The sequence below is a fragment of the Myodes glareolus genome, chromosome X, assembly GCF_982192425.1.
Source record: "Myodes glareolus chromosome X, mMyoGla1.1, whole genome shotgun sequence".
NCBI classification, from domain to species: domain Eukaryota; kingdom Metazoa; phylum Chordata; class Mammalia; order Rodentia; family Cricetidae; genus Myodes; species Myodes glareolus.
Window position 1 is genome coordinate 136,290,506 of NC_142053.1, and position 9,322 is coordinate 136,299,827.

Consider the following 9,322-nt stretch of genomic DNA (forward strand, 5'->3'; position numbering starts at 1 on the left):
TTGTGCAAGTACTGTATTTGCATCATTCAAATTTCAAGACAACAGGGGCTGAGGAGATAGCTCCGTGGATAGGAGCACTTGCTAGGTTTAGTCCTCAGCACCCACACTGGGTGCTCACCTGTAACTCTAGCACCTCTTCTGGCTTCACAGGCACCTGGACATATGTGATGGACACATATACAGTTAGATACAAACACATGCACATAAAATCAAATAAATCTTTTTTTATTAAATTTTTTGAAGATTTATTTATTATGTACACAGTGTCTATCTGCATGTATGTTTACAGGCCAGAAGAAGGCACCAGATCTCATTATAGATGGTTGTGAGCCACAGTGTGGTTGCTGGGAATTGAACTCAGGACCTTTGAAAGAACAGTCAGTGTTCTTGACCTCTGAGCCATCTCTCCAGTCCCAAAATCAATAACTCTTAAAAAATATGAGAACAAAGAGTGTGTAGTTGATTCTCCATATCCATGGGTGCGGCGTCTGTGGGTTCAACCTATCATAGAGAGAAAAATACATTCCAAATTGTCTTAATTGAACATCTCCAGACATTTTCTTTGTCATTATTTTCTAAACAACAACATAACAGCCATTTACAGAGCATTTACATCACACTATGTACTGCAAGTAACTTAAACATGGTTTAAAGATGCCAGAAGGATGCATATAGATCAAATGCAAATGCTACACCATTTCATACAAAGGAATGGGAAAAGCTACAGGTTCTGGGTATCCCTGAAGGATATTGAGGACCTGAGACGGGAGATAGTTAGAAAATAGTGGAGCTATGTTGAAGGAAAGGGCTTCCTCTACTCTCTCAGATCGGATTTATGTTTCTTTCTAGATGGTACCCAGGAATTTTGACATCACTGACTAGACCACCTGCATAAGAATTGCACACCCTCTCTCTGAAAATCATCCTAAATGACACTCTAAAGATGGCTAATGAAGCATGCCTTAAATCCAACCTCCTAATGACCTATGAATGACTAAGGGTCACTTTGATCAATGATTTTTTTTCTCTGCTGGCACTCCCTTCTCCACTGCAAGCCTGTACAGTGTACTTTAAAAGTCTCCCCTTCAAGGGCAGATTCTGGGGCTAAAGTTTAAACTTAGTTGAAGATTAAGTAACTTCAAAGCCACCAATCACTTACATAGCTGATGCTAGAGCATGTAGGCAGCCTCACTCAGTTACCTTCAAGGGGTCTTTCTTGCCTTTCTTACTGCTCAACACATTTTTTAACTGTGCTCCTCTCTAACTCATCCTGAAAATTTTTTTCATGGTGGAAGTCAAGATTTAGACCATACCTGGGTAGAGGTCCCTAAGGCTCTGAAGAGAATTTTTTTTAATTAGCTCTTGTAGACCAGGCTAACCTCAAACGCAGAGATTTGCCTGCCTCTGCCTCCACCACCTGGCAATTCTGAAGAGAATTCTTGAGGTTGCATTGTTAGCAACATTGAGTTGTATTTCCCAATCCTAGTAACAGGGCAACTGAATGGAGAGTGTCCCTCCCACCCCTCTCCTCAGCCACTCCTCCTCCTGTCCAAAGTATTTTAGGGTTTCTATTGCTTGTGAAGAGACACCATGATCATGGCAATTTTTATAAAGGAAAACATTTCATTGAAGTGGCTCACTTATAGTTTCAGAGGTTCAGTTCATTATCATCATGGCAAGATATGGTGGTGTGCAGGCAGACAAGATGCCAGAGAAGTAGCTGAGAGTTCTACATGGTGTGTGGGCAACAGGAAGTAAACTGAGACACTAGGTGTGACCTGAGCACATATGAGACCTCAAAGGCTGCCTCCACAGTGACACACTTCTTCCAACAAAGCCCCACCTCCTCGTAGTGTCACTCCATTTGAGGTCCATTTTCTTTCAAATCGCCACTGTAATCAATTTTATCAGTTGTTCGTACTTTCTTCAGAGATGCTCATCTATCTGTCATCGATCTCCTCCTCTGTATAGAAATAGTGGCATGAAGTTCTTTGTTTTTTTTTTTTTTTTTTAGTTTTGTTTTGTCTTTTGAGACAGGATTTCTTTGTGTAGTCCTGGCTGTCCTGGAACTTGCTTGTAAACCAGGCTGGCTTTGACCTCACAGAGACCCACCCATCTCTGCCTCCCAAGTGCTGAGAATAAAGGCATGTACCACCACCACCTGGCCTTTTCTTTGATTTGTTTTTTGTTTTTCGAGACAGGGTTTCTCTGTAGCTTTAAAGCCTGTCCTGGAACGAGCTCTTGTAGACCAGGCTGGCCTTGAACTCACAGAGATCTGCCTGCCTCTGCCTCCTGAGTGCTGGGATTAAAGGCATGCACCACCACCGCCCAGTAATTTTTTTTTTCATTCAATAGTACATCTTAACGATCAATCCAAAAACCTTCTTGTTTTTGCTACAGCTATAGAAAATTCCAAATGTGAATGGACAGTTGACCTGGCCCTCTGTAGCCATCGGCTCCACGTATAAAGATTTAACCAACTCCAGGTCTAAACTATTCTGGGGAAAAAAAAACTGTCTTTACTGAACATGTACCAACTCTTTGTTAGCTGCTTTTCCCTAACAATACAATAGAGCTACTTAGCATTTATATTATCTTAGAGATTATAAATGATGTATAGGTAATTTCAGGTTTGCAAGAGGATATGTGAAGGTTCTCTGCAGGCAGTACACCATTTTAATAAGGGGCTTGAACACCCCCACACATTTTATTCAAGAGGGTCCTGAAACCAAACTCCCACAAACACCAGGAGTGCTGTCACTAAGTTGTTTAGCCAGAAGTCTTTATCAGTGCTCTTTCAGAGATGTGCAATTCAGCTACCAATGATGCTGTGTAAACTACAAACAGAACCCAGACAGCTCTGAATGAGCAACTGCTCTTGCTCAGAAACCCACAGAAGTTCCAAACAGAGGGCGTACTCTGCTGTCTAAGGTAAGGAATGATAAAGCAGTAGTGAACATCCAAAATCCCAGCATTTGGGAGGCTGAGGCAGAAGAATGGAGGGGGTGTGCACACACGCATGTATGCATGCATGCATGTATATGTGTGTGTGCATGCATGTTGGCATGTGTGTACGTGTGTATGTGTACAAGCACATGCAGTGTGAAAGCCAGAGGTCAGCCTCAGGTGGCATTGCTTGGGTGCCATCTACTTTATTTTTTGAGACAAGTTATTTCATTGGCTTGAAGCACAGCAATTCACCTTAGCTGGCTCCAGTGATCTGTTTGTCTACCCACTGTGGAACTTACAAGTACACAACACCACATCTGACTCTTTCAATGGGTTCTGGGGGATCAAACTAGAGTCATCATGTTTGTGTAGCAAACAGTATACCAACGGAACCATTTCCCCAGCCCAAGAGCATGGAAAGTTCAAAACCATCCTGAGCTACATGGTGAGACCCTGTATAAGTAAATTTAAAGTATTCTGAAGGACCAGAAAAGACAGAATTCACTTTCAGTTGGCTGGGGACATGGAGGAAGAGGCATGCTGAGTGTATGAAATAGTGTCTGTAGGAGGGAAAATCACAGAAGGATTCATTTAGGGAAAATAAAGTTACATTTTGGACTTGGCTATAGCTCAGCAGGAAAACATTTGCCTACACTGTGCCAGGCCCTGGGCTGGATTCTCAGCACAGAAAAGAAAGTTAAGTCACACTAAGCTGTGTGCCCAGTGTATGGTACGGGGGGTGAGTTATTGCTTCAATTAAATGTCCTTTGGCTTAAAGATTCAAGCATTAAAATGGCATTATATACACTGCTTGACTAATAATGTAAGTATCAGACACTTCAAAATAAATTAGCCATATTGCAAAACCCGACCCAGTTCTTAGAAACACAGGCTATAAAACACTGTGTAATATAGACAAAGAAAGGAAGGAAGGAAGGAAGGAAGGAAGGAAGGAAGGAAAGAAGGAAGGAAGAAAGAAAGAAAGAAATCCACATCAAATCTCTCGCCTCTGAAAATTGGATTTAAAAACACTCTTTTCTGTTCAGTGGGCCTATCTCTGGTAAATTAGAATAATGCCATTCCTAGCCTTTGCCATTAAGATGAGCTTGCCATTTCTTGGGGACTATTGATAGTTCCCTTCTTATTTGGTAGATCAATGTAAATAGAATGCAGCTAAGAGAACAAATTTCCCCACGAACAGGAAATGTGGGCCTGACATCCTTCCAGATTATACTAGATGTACTGAATTATTAAGCAGGGCATTGGATATATTTCTCAGTGTGAGAGATTATATTTAGCTCCCTGTAATGACAATTTGAGCTTTGGACCTTCCCAGGTTTAAAAATTAATTTGTAATGATAGGATTTCTTCTGTATTTGTTTGGGGGAAAACCATACCTATAACAAAGATGGAAATCATTTTAAAACTGACCCAGAGAGCTTAAAAGGCAATTAGATCTGGAAATAGGGCTACAAATAAGAACTGGTAAAGCATCTATTACTAACTTCTGGCACCTGCATTTCCAGGCTCAGTCTTCCAGAAACTTAGTTTGACATGCACTGGAAAAGACTTGGGCCATAGCATCAGCCAGAACTAGGTTCAAGACTAGATTTAGGCAAACTATTATAAGATGCAAAAATATTTGCAGTTATTAAAAATTTATGCATATTTTAAAAATAGATGGTGCTGCAGCGTTTCATGTAAATAAATGAAAAATGTTAGAAGCATTTTAGATGTCTGTGGAAATCGGTTTGGAAAAAACCCAAATCATTAGACATTATATTATGAACCAACTGGAGCCGTTTCTGTCTGGCATACATGAACCACCGTTGAGGAAGGTAGTGTGGACTTACTCCCTACCTTGCCTCTCAGTTCTAATGAAAGCAGGTACCTGCCCAATCTATCCATACATATATAAACAAGCAGATGCAGCTACAGCTATACAAGCTCTTCCTAGACTCAGAGAACCCTGAGGCAGAGGCAGCCGAGTTCTATGTGGAACAATGGGCTCAGTGTTAGAACTGATAACCAAGGCAGTGGCTTCAGATGCCTAAGTGGGGCAGTGGCTACAATGTTATAATTGAGGCAGTGGCTACAGTGTTATAATTGGGGCAGTGGCTACAGTGTTATATTAGAGGCAATATCTTAGAGTGTTATACAAACAGGACACTTTTAGCCTTTTAAGTTACATTGGAAAACCAGAATGTCTAAATTCATGGCTGGACATTTGATACTTTGTTTCTTATTTGGCATCTCCTGAAACAAAGCTGAGACACATCACCCTTCTGGCAAGAGCTACCAAACCTAGAACTTAGGTCACTTAGCACACACTACTTGCTGGTCCAGATTCGACTATGTTGTCTGTGCAAAAGTGTTTAGGAGAGTGCAGCTTGTTCCTTTTACCAATAAACTGTTAGTTTGCTTGCTTGTGGTGTTGAAGATAGGGCCCAGGGCAACGCACAGCGAGGAAAGCACTCTACCACCGAGGTGCACTCCCAGCCTCAGAAGTGTTCATTTCTAGTAGGCATTGTGCAGATTGTCAAAACATCTAATGTGGTCAGGAGACAACCTGTGGTATTAGGAGGGGCTGGGGAGATGGCTCAGGAAGGATGCTTGCTGCAGGAGTATGAGAAGGAGTGGGTTTGGATGCTCAGCAACCATGCAAAAAGCCAGATGGAGTGGCCTGTACTTGCAACCGCCGTGTTGGGGATACGGTGACAGGGGGATCCCTGGAGTTTGCTGGCCAGCCAGCCTAGCCAAAACCCAGAAAGTTCCAGGTTCAGTGTGAGAACCTAGCTCGAGATAAAGGAGACATTTGGAATCTCAATAAGTGACAGAGGATATTTGGGAATCTCAATAAATAAAAACAGCAAGTAATTAGCTAAAGGACCTTTCCCAAACCCTAAAGAAATTCTCAAGAAAGAAATAAAGAACAATGGAAGCACACCAAAACTCTCGGGAAGTTTACAATGGAGATGGTTTTCACCACAGGCTAACTATCTGTTGGGACTGGAATTACAGAAGCTAGCCGCCGCATCTAGCTTTTTAACTTGGGTTCCTGGGATAGAACTCAGATCATCAGAGTTGCATAAGCAAGCAAGTGGGGTAACCACTGAGTCTTCTCGCTAGCAGAGGGAGTAAGAAGTATTCGGAGAAGCAGGAACGGGGGTTATTGCATGTCCCAGTGTTCTCCTCCAACACACACACACATATATACACATATATATATACCCATGAAGGGTAACAAACTTGGCTGAAAAGGTGCAGGAATTTTGTTTTGTTTTTATTTTTTATGTGGTTCTGAGGTTGAACCCCCGTCCTGCTTCGGCAATCACTCTGCCACTGAGCCATATCCCAAGTCCTTGAGAAGGTGGCATAAACTAAATAAGATCCACCATATTGCCTGTGCTTAGACCACACTTCCCAGGGTTGTCAGGAACGTTGACAGAAAAAAATTTAGGATCATAACACCACAGGAAGCTCCCAAGACAACACTTTCAAGGGGCCGAGAAGCTTCTGTGGGGCACCAAGTCGGGGGGGGGGGGGCGGGGGGCTGGGAGCTTCTTCGGAGTGTGGGGACTGAGAGCTTCTGGGTTGTGAAACTGGAAAAGCTTCTGAGGGGCTCGAAGTCCCCAAGGGCAGGAAGTTCCTGAGATTGCAGGCCACAAAGCTTTTGAGAATCACAAAGCGTCTGAAGGGCTCAGAGTCCTAGGTGAAGATGGTTGCTGTGCTCTGCTGCAGCACGCCTGTCCTTCGAGTAACAGAAGGGCCAAAGGGGAAATGTCTGAATGAGCTTATTAAGACATCCCCATCTTCCCTCCACCCTCACCCTACCCGGCGGTGAGGCAGTTCCTCATTCCTTCCACCAGTCAAAGCTCATGAAAGAAGATTTCAGGAAACTTCTGAAAACTGAAGTCACTACCGTCTAAGTCTCCTCAGCATGACGTGTCAAGGGGGCACACTAAAATGGAAGACCCAGCCAAGCAAAAGTGAGCTTTATCAACAAAAACTTGGGAAAGGAAAAGAGATACTGAGAAACAGGAAATATTATGACCCGGTCAAGGAACCGAGAGAGGGCCTAAGCAAGAATGACCAGGAAGCTGATCTGTTTGGAGCTATCTATCCGGCTGCTAAAGCCAAATAAAAATTCTTGTGGAGCAAAGAAACCAATTAAAATTAGCCTGAGTCCAAATTGGATGGTAAGATTCAACACAGCCAAAGGGTGAAAGGCTTAGATTTTGCTGTCCTTCAGAAGGCCCGAGAAGAAACTGCCATCAAAGAATGAGAAGAGGATCTAATGAAAAGAGCCCACATGGAAATTCAAAAAGATGAGATTTCTGAAAATAAGAATAAATTTGAAACATGTCTAGACTGTAACATTTACCAAGTACTTTCTGAGAATAAAACATGTAATCTGAGTGTCCTGTTCCTTCCTGGCTGCATGGTCCGTGTGATAAACTTTAATGACGATGCCAACACTGATATCCCCATCAATATTATCCACAGCAAGAATGAATGTCTGAGCATGAAGGTCCATACCACACTAACTCAAGATGACATTGTCATCAGCAAGCTCATACAGATCCTGGCATACCCAAGACAGTGACCTAATCAAGAAAGATAAAGAGAAACTGGGAGAGGAGAAGTCTCCAAAAGCCATCATGGACCTTCTTGAAAACAGAAAAATGTACCTTCCACCACCAAGATACCTCAGCACAGGGAGCCAGAGAGGTACCAGGGAGCAGGGCATCCCAGGAAGACATACCAATGCTGGGCACAAGAGTGGGAACAAGACTTGCAGACGATGGAGGGAAAAGGGCAGAGCTGCTCTGAGAAGTCAAAAGTGGATGGTAAGCCCCGGGTTGCTGATCTGGTGCTGTCCGGTAGCTCAAGTACATCAATAAGAATTTGCTTTTTCAGCTGACTGGAAAGGCAAAGAATTGCCAAAGAAGCCAGAAGACACCACTTCTCCAGGGTGCTGTGCAGCCACAGGGGCCAATGAAACTGTGGATAGCAAGGAGGAGAGGAACGGGCCAGGGCAAAAGAAGGACTCCTTATTCCATTGGGACTTAGATAAACAGAAAGAAAACAGCAGGTATGTGGAAAACAAGGTCTTATCCATGTCTACATCCCAATGTGGTGTGCAGACACCTGAAGGATGGAAAACCAGGTACTCCAAGGAAAGTAGTGACTCAAACAAGCTTTCTTCTCCATGGAAGATTCATGCTGTCACTGGAGAAAAAAAAAGGTGAAAGTCACAAAACAAAGCCTAACCTCCAGTTCAAGCTGGAAAAGCTCTGCAGAAGGGTCTGCTCTCAGTTGCCTGATTTCTATAATTTCCAGCAAGGTCTCGAGGAATGTGTGTTCATGCATGTATGCATGTGTAATTTTACTATATGACCATTTGGGTTCTGCTAAAACTGGCTAGCTTGAAAATGACAAGTTATAGGAACCATAACCCAGACAATGGAATCCCATATAATTACTTACAAAAGAATAAAATACAAGGAGCTGGAGAGATAGCTCAGAGGTTAAGAGTACTTGTTGCTCTTGCAGAGAACCTGGGTTAAGGTCCCAGCAGCCACATGGTGGCCCATGACCATCTGCAACTCCAGTTCCAGGGGATCCAGCACCCACCCTCTTCTGACCTTCTTGGGCACCAGCTATGCACATACATATGGGCAAGACACTCGCACATGCAAAATAAGAAATCTAAAAAACATTTAGAAATCTAAAAAACATTTTTTTACAACAGTGGAAAAATAAGATATAACTTTACACCTTGTTTGTGGTACAATAACTGACAGTTTTTAAAGTAAAATAAACAGAGTCATATAATGTTACAAGGAGGACCCCTTTGTTCTTCCCAGCCACCCAGCTTGCTTAGCCCCCAAAATAACCACACAGAGCTGTATTCATTAAAACACTGTTTGCCCCATTAGCTCTAGTTTCTTATTGGCTAATTCTTACATCTTAATTTAACCCATTTCTATTAATCTGTGTATTGCCATGTGCCAGTGGCTTACCGGGAAAGATTCAGCATGTCTGACTCTGGCGGCTCCATAGTGGCTCTCTGACTCTGCCTTCTTCCTCCCAGCATTATGTTTAATTTTCTCTGCCTACCTAAGTTCTGCCCTATCAAGACCAAGACAGTTTCTTTATTCATTAACCAATACAAACAACACATAGAAAGAATGACCTCCTACACCAATATAATGTTTTAATTTTACTAAAAGTAAACAAGTATAGGAAAAAGTCTAGAGAGATATGGATCTTAATGTTACTTCTAGAGAGCATTATTCTGGGAATGACAAGAGACCATGTTTCTATAAACACTTTAAGGTCTGGGAGTAGTTCATTGGTAGAGTACTTA

The 9,322-nt window shown here is 42.5% G+C and overlaps 1 long non-coding RNA gene across 1 annotated transcript; it reads right to left on the minus strand.

The window, feature by feature from the left end:
• Positions 1 to 204: 204 nt before the first annotated feature.
• LOC146889082 (uncharacterized) lies at positions 205 to 9,044 on the minus strand. The gene is made up of 2 exons (XR_015000266.1): positions 8,976 to 9,044; positions 205 to 501 (listed from the first exon to the last, which is right to left on the minus strand). It is a non-coding gene; the product is annotated as an uncharacterized LOC146889082 (long non-coding RNA).
• Positions 9,045 to 9,322: the final 278 nt, after the last annotated feature.